Here is a 15,326-nt window from a genome sequence, read left to right as displayed (position 1 = left end):
ACAATCTCTTTGGAAGGCATTGTAGCCTGCACACACACAGCATGCTCTGTGCTTGGTAACTGTTGAATTTAACAGATTTCAAGAATTTGAAAGCAGCTGTTTTCTTTCCTTTTAGCCCTCTTCAGTTTCCCCAGTTTCATCTGAGTCAACATCCTTTTTAGACATCGTATGCCCACATTGCTCAGCAGCATTCGGTGCTGGTCCAGAGCTGATGACAGAGCGTGGGTTGGCAGACAGCAGCTGTCACTCTGGTTCAGTTACAACCACTGATACACCTCACCCAAAACCCCGAGGTCCACGTCTGGGTCACGGAGCTCAGGAGTTCACTATGACCTTTAACTTCAGATTCTCTCTTGCCAAGCTATATTTTCTGCTTCAAAGACTTTCCCATTGACACACAGGCATTACGCTTATTTAGGTTTTACCAAAAACCCCAAGCATCACATTTTTGCAGAATGCACTAATTATGTCATTGTAATAAGATCTGGAGTTAAGAGAGGAAAATGTGCCCAACAGTAACAAAAAAACTTTTGTCCAGTCAGAATTGACACTAGTTATTTAGTTAGACAACTTTTTGCTAAGTGGCATTTTAGTATCTACTGAATCTGACAGCGTTTTAATAGAACTACATTTTAAGAATAAGTAATTCAATTGAAATTGGATTTACTGACTCTCTCCAATACGGCTGCAGGGTAGCACAGATAGTTAGCATTAATTTATTTTTTAACAAAAGCTACATGAGTAATTTTGGTTGTCGTTGAGGGTCATGTTCCAAAAATAACCCAGGACAGGTGAAATCTGCAAAGCAGTCAGCTTTATTTTTTACAATTATTGTAGAGAACAAAACCAAAGGTCAAAACCTGTCTTCTGGCTCAAGAATTTAAGAAATAAAAATAGAAATGTTTTCTTACAAATAACTAACACATTTTGTACTGGACAGAGACGAGGGACGGAGGAGATTGACAGCTTATCAGGATGCAGAACACAATGTGTGTTCATACACTAAAAAACCACATAAAACTGCACTAAAAAAAATCTGCAAAACAGCGAGGCTGCAAAACGTGAAGCATGTTATAGCAAGGGTTCACTGTACTCTAAAGATATTTTGATAATAAACTTTAAATCTGGTTTTTAGTGGATGTTGGCAACAGTAGTAATGGCTATTGACCAACAAACTGAATAATCTTTAGAGAGAAATCGTCAGAAATGTTCAAATTAAGTATTTCCCTCCATGTTTAGTGTGACAATGTAAAACAGATATTTTCCACAAAAGCACCACTTTACCTTTGACCTCAGTAAATATAGACTTAGGAATGGATTGGACTAAGAAATCTCTGCTACCATCCCTCACTTTTTGAAAAACGTCCTCCATGTCAGGTGTGACATGGAGGACATGTTGGATGCAGTAAAACTCCATCCAACAGGCTGAATAACGTCCAGAAGTGTTTATCCTTAACATGTAGACTCATACTTCTTTTCTCATACTTCATACTGTTTTGGCAATTCTTCATTGCCACGTGGCTGGAAGTGTTCTCACATAGCAGTCGATGAACTGGACTCCTCGGTTGTTCAGAAATGGCTCCAAGATGCTGTTCTGACTTGCATAAATCTATGATCCTCAGTTCGGTGATGAGAGTGCTGCTCGGTCCAATCAGTGATGTCAAACAAAGCCGTCCTATGTTGGCACAGACTAGCCAGCAGCTGCAGTCAATAATGATCTCTTACGAGAAGCTAACAGGCTTTTGGACTTGGCACCTTTGAAGTCATCTTGGAAGAGTAGCAACTCTGCAGTGATAGGTTAATGTATTTCTTTTTTTTTTTTTGGTGGCTGGGAGTCATTATATAACGTCTGCAAGATGTTGAACACATACAGTTAAAACATTTGTCAGGTTAAATACGACGATTTAAAAAGAATAGCTGGAGCAATTGGACCATGTGATTGCATGTTTGTGTATTTAGACGTGTAAACATTTTACTGAGATCAAAGTCCATATGCAAGACATCTAATGAACGTAACCCTTGGAATTGAAGGCTAAATTTGTCTTCTGCTTTAAGAGTTTGAAAGAAAACGTACTGTGGGTTAGATACACAAGAAATTTTGATTATTATTGTTTCAGGAACAAAACACAGATACAACTGTGGGGTAAAAAAACTAAAATATACTAGTGCACAGATGCTCTGACTGTATATCAAATTCATCCAATAGAAATCATAGATTTCCTTTGTTGCACTGGGTTTTGGATCATCTCTGTCAGAGGCAAAGTCCACATCTCCATCCGGTGTTTCTTTAGTCAACCACTAGGGAAGACACACCTGGATTAAAATGGAGTGGTGTTGTTGCAACCAAATCCTTGCTGTTGCAGATATCAGGGCTGCACCATCAAAAGCATTCGTCCACAATAGGGAGCATTTTTTCAGTCGCAGAATGGTCCGACTGCATCAATCCAAGCATTCTCTAGAACAGCGGTCTCAATTTCAGAAGTGATGCATATTTTGGGTTCAGCACTGAGCATAATCTACCTGGTTCAAAACAAAGGGGTGTTTTGGCAATGACATCCTAGATGTCATGCATAGGTGGGTTTCTGAAGGGACTCTGGACACACCACAGTCATATGGCGTCAGAGTCCAGTGCTCAAGCATCTGTTACATCTGGCACAAGCCAGGAAGAGGTACACCTGTGTAGTTTGAAGGCGAGTACTAGAACATTGGGGAGGTTTGTAGATTAAGGGTGTTTTCACACATGATAATCCAGTAGACCTGGTTTGATTGGGGACTAGATTACAACATTTGTTACATCTTCAGCAGCTGAGGTTTGCTTTCACACTGCACTGTGACTAATCAAACTCAACTGGTTTACCTCCTCGCCTGTGGTGGCGCTGCACCAAGAACCACTGAAGGAAACAATACAAAAACCTCTGAACAAGACACTGAGCCAAGTGGACACTGAAAATACAGTAGAGATACTGAGTCGCTGAAAAGACTTTTTGGCCAGAGTTTGACAGAAAAACTTGAGGGTAAAGTGAAGAAGTGCAACACACAATCGATTACAAGAACCTGGGGAACCACATGACAATGGTTTATAAAGATTTCAAATGTTATCAAACAAGGAGTAAAAATAGTTCCTCTAGACGCTTGAGGAGAGATAGTCTATGAGACCTACTGGACCAGTAAAGAGGGAGTAAGATCAATTTGTGTGCCATTTGCAGAAAGGCAGTCTTTGTACTAGGGATGTGCCGATCAGGTTTTTTCCTGCCGTTACCGATACCGATCACCCATGAGGGCCGATACACCAATACCGATCACCGATACCGATCACATAATTATTATTATTATTATTATTATTTTTATCATAAACACTACCGGTTACAAAAACTTGTTTTTAATAACTTTTTTCAAGAAGAAAACTAAACAAAACAGGCATTGTGCAAATTGTACTGCTATTGGTAATACTATCTTTAACAGACTGATAACATATGAAGGCTCTGAAGAGGCTAAATAATACAAAGAGCCAAAATAAAACCTCTCAACATTGCCAAAAAAATTCAAGTATAAAACTTAACATTCAAAGGCAAAAACAGGTTCCATTACAATAAACAATCCAGAGTTACTGAATGAAAACTTCCTGATAGCATGGCGGCTAGCTGATTACTGCTAGTTCTGAGTGGCTGTTTCTGACTGAGCGGAGTAATTATGCAGATCAGGGAGGAGATCGATTATTTTTTCAGCGATTATCTGTCTCATGTTAGGACAGCGAAAGTTTTAATACGCATGTAAAATTTATTTTTTTTAAGTTAGATGCTGCAGCTTTAAGCAGGTTCGGTGTGAGAGTCACTACCAGGTGGAGCAGAAGCGAAGCTCCGTCTGTCAAATATTACTACCTGTAGCAGCGGTTCAACAGCGAGAGCAGAACCAGCGTCTTACATCGCAGCTCGAAGACTTAAATAATTTTGCGGGTTATTTGTTTAGCTTTCTGACCGTCATGCTAATCCGGGTGAGTGTTTGTAGCTGTGCGCTGCTTTACCTGCTATCTGAACCTCCGTATGTCTTTTTTACTGCAGTGAGCATCGATGTAGCCAAACTCCGTCAAGTATGGCAGTGTTTTTATGTCGTATTAGCTTCGTTGTGTTGATGCATTTTGACCTGCTTCAATTTTCTGCCGCAACATGCAAACTTCCCCATTCACTCAGTGCGTTATAGTTCCACATCGCTTAGGATTTGTTGCTGCACGTTTGCGCAGAGTGAAGGAAAGAGGAGACCAGCTGCACAGGCAGGCTGCGAAATGAGATGATCGGTATCGGCAACAAGAGCCAATGATCGCCGATCACGCACTTTTTCACGAAAATCGGCCCGATTATGATCGGTGACTGATCGATCGGCACACCTCTACTTTGTACTGATCATGATCGAAAGGTTCCAGATACAAGTGGCTGAAATTCGCTTCCTGATAGGGTGACAAGCATTGATCTAGAACTAGAGAGGAGGTTTTTGAGAACGAGTGTTGATGGAGAGAAGAACAACCTGGACTTGTTCACCTGCAACCTGATCTTGCATTACAGACAGATATATTTTCAATTATTAGGGGATACAAAAGGAGAATATTTTCTATCTTGGGCAATATTTAGTTTGACAAACAAGCTAAAATAAACATGTTTTACACCATGTTCTTATTCTTTAATCAATAAAGAGAATACAGCGTTCTACTCTCACTGTATCACTGTTAAACCAAAATGCAAAAGCATACATGGGACTCATGATTAAAGTCATTCTTTCCTCTTAAAGAAGGAATCTGGGCCGTTTAAATGATCATTCTTACATTTTATGGCCCTTTTCAGACCTGCTTGCCCACAGAGGTTTAACGCAATGCAGACCTTTGCCAAAAAAAACCCGAGGCTGTAATTGAAAAGGCCCCCTTGTGTGTTTGTTATATAGCATGTCCTCACAGTCAAGAGCCTCCCGTCCCCCCACTGGTTGGTAACAGTTTACTTCCCTGTTCCGCCTGACTGGAACATGGTAGACATGGGTCTTGTGTTTGATGGGATCTGGTTGCACTGGCAATATAAACCCACTGCAGATGGGGAGAAATAACAGAGCACTCACATACTTCTACAGAAAGCACATTCTGTATATTACCTAACTAGGTCTAAATCTTACTGGTGATGTGTATTTAATTGGTTTAAGAAGGATATTATTAATATTGAGTGGATGTATCTTTCAAAAAATGTGGAATAAAATTGTCCTCAGTCATAACACAGGGGGTTATGACTGAGGATGTCTGGCACAATAAAGGTTGGTAGCACCAGTCAGAGTTTAAGGGCCAACAGAGTCTCAGATATGAATCTCACTCAAGCACGGTAACCTCTGACATCCTCCCAGAACCCCCCCGGGGGGTGCAGTGCAGTTATTGTCTCCATCTTTCGGCCCAACTCTCCCTGACCTCCTTCGTCTTCCGTCTGAACAAGTCCATTAAAGCCATTTATTTCAATTCTGCAACAACTCTCTGCACATAAACTAATCCCATTCTCCCCAGTGATCTGTTTCCCCCCTCTGTCGCTATCGTCCATTCATGCCCCAGACAGAGCCATCGATTCATCGGCCGGACGTGACCATACTGCGTTAAAATGCAGGGATGACAGAAGAAGCGGAGAATCAACTGAAAAGCAAAGCAGAGTGGCCTGGGGTCAGCGTGGAGGAATGGGAACATCCAAATAACTTCAGGCCTCTATGACCATTGCAGGACATTCAGAGCCTCCAGGCAATTGGTACAAGTTGTCAAAGGATCACCGATTAGTCACTCACTGTAAGCTGAAACATATTTCATGTTTTGAGTCATGGGAAAGGGCTTATTTTAAAGCCAACATCAATTAATCATGCATTAAAAGAAGTAGTCATTTCAGTGCCATTCATATTTTTACTTTTCTTAGTATTTTGTTTTCGTCTTTGGTTAAATTCACACGTGTAAAGCTGCAAATGGGACCTCCAGATGTCTTTTTAGTCAGTCAGGGAAGGAAGTCGCCAAATAGAGTCCAACAGATTACAGTACAATGACTTCAGTTATGAGGATGGAAGTTGCCGCTCGCTCAAACAAGACAGCACTGTCCAACAGGAAGACACTTCAGTGGCTCCGTTTACTGATACAACCTTTTGCTCTGGTCAGTGAGATCCCTCCAGGATACACATTTAGCCCTGTGCATGCATGTCTTTTCATTAAATGGACAGCTCTGGAGGGAAAGGAAGCCAGTTGCTTTCTTGAATGCCAGAATCCTGGCTCCACAATGTTCTTAAAACCCCACAGGAAAATCTCAATATTTCCTAAAAGCATTCATTCCAGCTTCTTGACAATCATGACTTCACCTCACAACATAGCAACAAACAAAGTGAGATGTTACCGGATGACCCTTGGGCTTTGGATCCATCACACAGGCACATGGCCTCTTCCCCCTGAAAGTCCTCCACGACTCACTCCCCTTTCTTCCTCAGTCTCCAGAGACTCCCCAGTCATGGATGAAGGTGGTAGTGGGAGGAAACTTTAAGACTCCCCCTTTTCTAATGATTTCACATATAGTAAATATTTCACTGCTAAAGTTTGTGAGAAGCTGCTGTCAATGCATTGACTGTTTTAGACCATATAAACTGTTCCCAAAGAGTCTTTTTCTACATTTTGAAGTACAACCACCATCAAACCCTTGAAAAACAGTTGAATTTAAATCTGAGACTCTGAAAACAACTTTAGCATCATTAGCAAGCGGTTATACAGTCAGTCTCTCAGCATTAATGAAGATTAGGTGAGGTGCAATAGTGTGTCATGGTGTGTTGTTCACATTCACATCCTGAATGTGAACAACACAAAGGAGACGATAGTTGATTTCAGGAGGAACCGAAGTGGAGGTGGTTGAGGAATATAAATACCTCGATCTTCAACAATCTGGACTAAAGACTGGACTGGAGACAAGAGTGAAGCCATCTATAAGACGGAGAAGACTGGAGGAAGCTACGATCCTTCAAGGTTTGCACCAAGATGTTGAAGATCTTCTATAAGTCTGTTGTTGAGAACATCATCTGTTGGGGCAGTAGCATCAGAATCAGGGACAGCCTGATAAAGAAGGCTGGTCCTGTTCTGGGGACGACTGTGGATCCTTCATAGGATCAAGAAAATTATGGACAACCCTGAACATCCTCCTGGAAACTGTCTTGGGAAAACAGGGTATCTTCAGTCAGACCGCTACGCAAGATCTTTTCTGCCAACAGCCATCACCATCTTCAATAACTCTTTGACTAAACTGAGTTAATTAGTTACAACAACATTTAATTTCCCTTTGGGACCAATAAAGTATTTTTGAATTTGAATTTGAATTGATACGGCGATGAAGACATGAGGATGAGGGGGCTGATGGGAAAGCAGCAGTGGAAGTCATAAATCAAAGGTCATTGTTGATGCCAAACAATGAGTGAACCGGCCAGTGGGAGGAGTGGGAGTGGGGGCTCGGCGGATAAGAGACTGGAGGGAGATCAGGGTGCGGTCACTGTGATGTAATCCAATGGACATCTGTGCTTCAGTGACAGACAAGACACACAGTGTCCCACACATACTTACACACCACTATGCGCACACACGCTTCCCAAAGAGCTGCAGTGCGGTCCCTGTCTGGGAGCCAGAGGCTTGGCACTAATGAGACTAAATGAGGCTCTGTGAGGAGGTCACAGCCTGTCAAACAATCTGTCAGACAGCTGGTTAAAATATTGCTCCAGTTTAGTCGAGTCAGAGCAAGAAAAGCACCAAAAGAGCCATAATATCCCTCCTGCATCCAACCACCACTAATCAAGTCTAATTTTAGAACCTAAATTAGGCGATTTTATAGGGTGTATTTTGAGTTATTGCCGAAAAGTTTAACATATAAACCCTATTCTACTTGGGAATGTGCAACCTAAGTCTTATAATAAGTGTTAATTAGCACACTTCCTGTTTGTTATTTTACGTTTTTTTGAAACAGGAGTCGCTTGTTTTTGCAGTGTCCCTGTTTTAAGATCCTATGGATCGGGTGACGGGGGAATAAGAGGGCGAAAGAACCAGCTGCAGAATCTATGATCCAGACTTTCGGAAAATGCTGAGTCACTGGTTGCCGTGGCAATTGCATGGCTTTCCTACATAGCGGGGTGGGGTGACCAAAAGTATTCGGATGGTGGCAAGAACAAAACAAAAAAAAATTCTGGACATTTTTTGTGACGAATTGTGTTGAAAATTGTACGTTTGTATTGTTTATGTTGGTGTATCTTTTTACATTTTTAACCAGAAGCTAGAATTTCCTCATATTTTTTGTTTTTAGATACATTTATCTTGCTGTTTAACATTAACTAGCATGTTGTTACCATACTACTACTGTTTATTGCAGCATGATAAAATAAGTTATTCTACCAAATTGACATTAGTGAATGAGATGTAGGTGAGTCGATAAATGATGAGAGAAAATGCCCCAGATGTCAGATATTATCAGATATTACTAGCTAGCAATTTTATAGCAAATTTGTTCACAGTAAGATCATCAGCTCTCAATGTGTCAAGTTCCTCTAAATAGGAAACATACATATTGTGAGCAAGGCCACTGAAATAGGGTTTTCCTAAAAAGTAAGTTTTCATGAAAAAATAATAAAATAATTCATACTTTGTGCAAAGGACAAATAAAATAGAATATTGTCTTCCTATGTTGGTCACAAATAGTGGGAACGTGAAGATGTAGCTGCAAATATGTCACTTAATCATTCGAGGCGCCATGATGGACATGGAAGTGAGGGATGGGAGTGTTGAACAGAGTGACTGATGTTGTTTTACCAAGTTGTTTTTGCCAGTTTATTCTTGGCTTCTACTTGTTCAAATCGAGCTAATTTATCTGTGAATTTAACACATCTGATTGGGTTCAAATACGGCCGTATTTACAGAAGTTGGGAACAGCTAGCTTAGGAACTGACCCTCCTCCCTCCTGACGTGTTGATCAAATTACCACCTTTGCCTTAATTCACACCACATGATTTATATCACTATGTCATAGACAGCGTTTACCCTTTACACCGGAGCAGCCTTAAAAACGTACAAAAGACGCAATGCTAAACAGTTTTTTCCATGCATGCAAGGCTACATGACGGTGCCGCGTTGTCTCCATGGTTACTAATGGTTAGATGGATACTTTCTCCAAAATACAATATTTGATATTTTTCTAATACTTACTATAAAGTATATAAATGTTAATCTTCTTACCTTTTAAAAGTGTTCACTGCAAATCAGTGGTTACACTGAGGGCTGACAGTCATTATGACTGACAGCTGATATCCATCGCTGCCGAATCTTTCCTCATTAAAAGTTATAAAATAAAATGACAAGTTTGGTTTGCATTAGGGCTGTTGTAAACGAATATTTTAGTAATCGAGTAATCTATCGATTATTCTTACGATTAATCGAGTAATCGGATAAAAAAAATTCTAAAATGAAATATTGGTAAATCTGGCATAATACCGGTGTTACTATCAGATATCAATATCAGTCCAATTGTTCACATTTGAGCATCCCTAACAGTTGCTTTTTTGTAGTTTAGAAAACTAACCTGTAACAATAATAGCTCACTTTCTAAGTTAACCAGAAGAAAAGTTATAGAAAAATCTGAAATTATATTGAATGTAATAACAAAGAGGCAGGCTCAGAAATATGCTTATAAAAAATGTCTACAATCCAGCTTTTAGTTTATGTATTCATCTTCAGTGAGTTTAATAGATTAATTAAACTCACCTTGCCACCTAACCTGTCACGCTTTGGGTTTGAAAATATGGGAAATGCCGCCTGGAGTGGGAGGAGAGGGCGAATGAACGAACGTAAGATGGGGTGGAGGGGAGGAAATAGACCAGCGGACTGACGAACCGTTAGACCGGGGGACGAACACGGGGGGAAGCAATACGGGATATTTACGACACCTTCACTGGTCACACTCAGAAACTCATCTACCAGCCATGTACGATGCGCTCCGCCACCCGTTTCTTCAGACCGGGATATGAAATTTATTGTGCGGTTCGTCGGTAAAGCTACATTTACACGGTAAGCATCAGCTACTCAGCCGCCCGCCCTGTTCAGGCTATCCGCTCACCTCAGCGCTCTTCCCGCCGTTCGCTTTCAACCAGCAGCCCAGGAGGAGAAATGCTGCCGTACTCCAGGCATTCCCCCAGTCATTTTAAGGATGCTTATTGGTTCCCCAAAAACGATAAAAAGTCGGGCATTATCATCAATCAATAAAATCCCCACGGGCCAATCTTGAAGATTGGACTTTATGCCGCTGAGACTTAGTTTTTGTCAACAACTCAGAGGCGGAAGTGAGAGCTCCGCGCAACGCAAATGAAGTCCCGGCCGGAACAGGGTGCGCTAACTAATAAAACATAAATTAACGAAGCTTCGAGGCAGGTAAATTTTCCTCGAGGAATTTTAGTAATCGAGGTACTCGAATCATTCGAGGAATCGTTTCAGCCCTAGTTTGCATCCTCGTGCAGCTGATCGCGCAGCACCCTATGACCATTTTTAAAGTCAAATCAAGTAAATAAAAGCGATATTAGGCTACCAGACGTCTGTTTTTAGACCTTAAAGGAGGCATTGGTTGTATTGACGTCCGTCCTGGCGGAGTGGGCAGAGTCCTGGAGAGTGTGACGTCACGTGCATAGGGTGTACAGATCCAGGAGGGTTTGAACAGATTGAGTGAAGTTTGAGTGAAGTTTATTTGACTTTAGGTGGGATAGACTTCCCTCAAAAACAAACGGGACCAACTCTGTTTGCTGTGTGTTGTAGCAGCTGTGACCTCCTGTATGACTCAGTTTGACCTCATCTTTGCTGCCTTTGGGGGATTCCTGCTCCTCCAGTGACAGGCGGCGAGTGGATTGGAGTCACAGCTACTTTTAATGTGGCGTTTCAATGAGAGTAGAATTAGGTTTATGGTACGTCTCTTTCAGGTTTATAGGGACATTTGCAGTGCAGGTGCCAGACAGAGACAGAGAGATATACTGGACAATGGTTTCCACACACTCACACGTTTACACACACCAGATCGTGTGTGAGTCCAACAACGGAGACAACACAGTCCTTCTGGCCCGTCGGAGCCAAACCGAGACTTGGACCCGAGGATTTCCATGACTCAGGAGCTGAGACGATGATTTCCTTGTTGCCATAGATACCTCCGATGACAAAATATTGTCAGAGAAGTATTCGTGACAAAGTATTTCAGCAGCTGCTCTATGACCAAAAAAATGTAGTCGTAAAAGTCCCGATGGGGATTTTGAAACTCTTCGTAGTGTAATCATAACCGTTGAGGTGAAGACTGAGACAAAGCATCGGCCGCTTTGTTCCTCTGGACACACAATTATACCTGAGAATAACACAGAATCACTGTGTTTTTAAAGGTAAAATACATGCAAACAGACCCACATAACTGGAAAAACTAATGAAAAACAAACAGGACATTTAACTTTTGGATACAGTTTAAGATGAACTGTAAAAAAAATGTAAAATTTGAGTAAAACTCCCAAACTATCAAGAATAGTTGAAACAACTAGTAATGATGAAGCATTTCTAAATAAAACTCACATAGAGCTCTGGAAAAAATGAAGAGCCCACTGCACTGAACCCCACTGAAAACCTCCTGGTTATTACCGATTTCTAAACTTTAAAACGTCAGTATTGTTGTTTCTAAATGAATATTAACTTGTTTTCTTTGCATTATTCTGGTCTGACAGCGCTGCATCTTTTTCATTATTTTGACCATTTTTCATTTCCACAAATAAAGACAAAATTTTTGCTTGGACTTTCAGAGACATGTTGTCAGCAGTTCATAGAATAAAAGAACAATGTTCATTTAATTCAAACGTATAAAAAGAAGTAAAATCAGAGACACTGATAATATTAAGTGGTCTCTTATTTTTTTCCAGAGCTGTAAATGTAATAAAAATGGTAATTTGCCAGTTTATGAGAATTTATGTAGTATTAAATAGACAGACACAGATAGACAGGTAAGGACATTCTGACTTCTGTAATGCCAATAAATATTTTCTTAAGTTATTTTATAAAGAATTAATAAAAATTACTAAATAATTCCTTCAAAAGTTAAATATTTATTATTATTATTATTATTTAGTGGATGCCGTTTCGTTTCCAATCAGAAACAAACATTTTTATTGGGTGAAAGTGTTTTTGCAGCATTCAAATACATTGTTGTGTCTGTTATTATGTTTTTTCATGCGACAACAATGAAGAACGTTTTCAGTGTGCAGCTTGTGTAACAGTGTAAGGTTGGTTTCTTAACCATTGGACAGTTACCAGCAGTTTGTTTTGTGAATCTACCTCTTTAACGTGATCCCGCCTGGTTTTGGGTCCCAAAATGCCAATAAACATGACATGAACATGATATTCACATCCTTTATGACTGAAGGCAAACTTCTGACTTAATTGTGCGATGGTGCTTTCCGTACTTTAGTAATCTGCTGCTCTGAATGCAACTTTGGAGAAAGTCCAAACCAAACTGTCTTGATAATCTCTGGAATTAGTTTTGCCTAACTGGGGTTTTTATTTAAAAGAGTTTATTACTTGTATGCGAGTAAAAATGTTTTCAGAAAAACAGTGAGGATGGAATAATTTGGCAAAAATTAGAGTTTTTAAAAAGCAATGTGTCTGAAATGCAAATCAAAGTTTTAAATGAAGGCATTAAAAGTATTTTTTCCAAACCGGGTCCATTTATAATGTCTGAATGCTGAGAAGAGTTGGACAAAGCAACACAAACTGTGTGCAGAAGAAGTCTATCTGTGGTGATTTACCCACAGTGAGGGGTCAGAGGTCAGACTGGCTGGGGTTAGCTTGGATCACTGGGATTCCCCTTTGGTCTTTATCCTCAGGACCCCTCCGTGAGACAGGTCAGCCATATAAACATCTCACTGGCTGCCCCTTGCTATGCCTGACAAATAATCACAGAACAATAGCCGTGGCTGCTTCAACCAGCGATCGCTGCTTGGTGGCTGCCTTTGTAGCTCCTTGTGATTCATGTGTCCACTTTCTTTAAACCCGTCACCAACCACCCAACTGAAGCATTGATCAGCATAAACGTGAGTCCTGCTTGCTTCCTTAGAAACCATTCAATAGCTGCATTTCCATTGATTATAGGGTTGCACAAATTTTGCGAAAATAAATTTGCTTAATGGAAACATGGCAACTCTGATAAAATTCACATTTTTTGATAAAAAGATTTTACGTTAGGATGAGGTGGTTTTTTTGGCTGCATGCAAACTGGAAACACTTTTTTTGCATCACACAAGTCATGTGATCAAAAACCGGATGTTACTACTGGCGGAAATGGCGAAAAGGACGACAGGAAGTCATAGGAAGATGATGACACAGCATGTTTTTCATTGACTTTTGCACAAAAACTTATTCAATGTTATCTTAATTGTGTTTCTTATTTATAGGATACACAATGGCAAAATTGTGTTTTTTTGATATTTGCAGAATATTGATGAAGTTTTGTGCACATTTGTGTAAAATGTGCACAAAATGTTAGTGCACATTTTGCACTAAAGCGCAACTAGGAAGTTGAAAGCACAACTAGGAAGTTGAGAACACAACTAGGAAGTTGAGAACACAACTAGGAAGTTGAAAGCACAACTAGGAAGTTGAAGGAGGATGTTTTTTAGTGAGTTATTGCATGAACAAACTTATTTAATTGTGATTTTAATTGCATTTTTTTATTTAATTTTAATCAAAACTAAAATTGTGTTTTTTCAACATTAGCAGAATATTGACAAAGTTTCAGAAATGCAAAAGTGTAAAAGTATGATTTTAATGTCCATCGTGTGCAAAATCTTATTCAAGTGTGATTTTATTTGCATATCTTGTTTAATAGAAACACCTCAATTGTGAAATTGTGTTTTTTTGACATTAGCGAAATGTCAACAAAGTTTTGTAATGAAAACTCAACTAGGAAGTGGTGGGAAGATGACGGCATGGCAAGTTTTTTAAAGGCTTATTGCATAAACAAACTTAATCACGTCTAACTTTAATTACCTTTAGTATTTACTGGAAGCACGGCAATTGCAAAATTTCAAAAAGTTTTGCAGACATCTGAGATGGAAACATAACAAATGAGGCGAAAGCATTGGCCAGCTGCTTGTGGACATGTTTGTGTCTCATTTCTACTTTTTGATTCTGATCCTCCTAATTAAACTTTGAGAGTCTGCAAGGCTCAGCACCCCCTCCCCGTCTCCACAACTTTCTCACAGAGAGCACAAAGGCCTGGAGGAGGCTGGGAGAGGGGGACAGACAGAGCAGGGAGAGGAGCCAGAGAGCGCGAACAGAGGAGGGATTCATGGTGGCTCTGCTTCGCTCCTTATCAGTATCCTGCCTCTGTGAATGAAGCTCTTCAGAGGAGCTGCTCGCCCTTCGATACCCAATACGCCTCCAAAGCTATCTTTGAATCCCCACTGCGTGTGCGCACACACGTACACACATGTAGGCTTCATTTCCACTACAAGTAAAAGCAGTGGACGTGGGGATGGAAATGCTCATCAGTGGATGTAATGGTGCAGATATGATGGTCGCTGACCATCTCCTCAAATTCCATTGTTTTTTTTGAAAGACAGTTTCTTATCAAAATAGATCTTTGCTTTAAAGAACCCAAAGAGACATTGTGTTATTTCTACATCTCCTGGGTTTGTTGTTTCCATTGTGGGAGATATCCCAGTTTGGAGAGTACCAAAGGCCAAAGGTCAACGTCCCCAAGATTTCACGGAAAACAAGATTTTACAAATATAGGATGCAGACTTTTGGTTCCTCTGATAGAGATCAGTTAAAAACCTTAACTATCAAACTAACATCAAGATAAAAAATGTCCTCAAAGAGCTGATTGTATCAAAAAGTGTTGGAAAAAGAATCATAACCTTTTAAAATTTGAATAAATAGTTGTCTCCTTAAAAGAATTAATATTAATTATACTTTCACATTAATTTAACCTAAGTATGGCCTAAGTTTCAAATCTCTGCCTGGATAGTTTTGCTTATTTTAATTATACAAAGTTCTTTAAATGTCACATGAGTTAACATATATTTGCTCATTTCTCCATAACAATTGAACCTTTCAATATTCATAATTTACTGTCTATTAAAAGGGTGTTTCATCAGAATAAACTGAGGTAAAACATGCTCCCTGCTACGGTGGGAGTAAAATTACCGCGATAACCCGATATTGGCTGGAAAGCACAAAGTCTCCCCTTTCAGAAACCGTTGGAATTTTTCAGACAGAGCAAAGTGTCGTAAAGTTACGGTAC

Source organism: Poecilia mexicana, unplaced genomic scaffold, assembly GCF_051168715.1.
Source record: "Poecilia mexicana isolate PSO_F unplaced genomic scaffold, ASM5116871v1 scaffold_15, whole genome shotgun sequence".
In the NCBI taxonomy this organism is placed as follows: Eukaryota; Metazoa; Chordata; class Actinopteri; order Cyprinodontiformes; family Poeciliidae; genus Poecilia; species Poecilia mexicana.
This window is presented reverse-complemented; position numbering follows the sequence as displayed.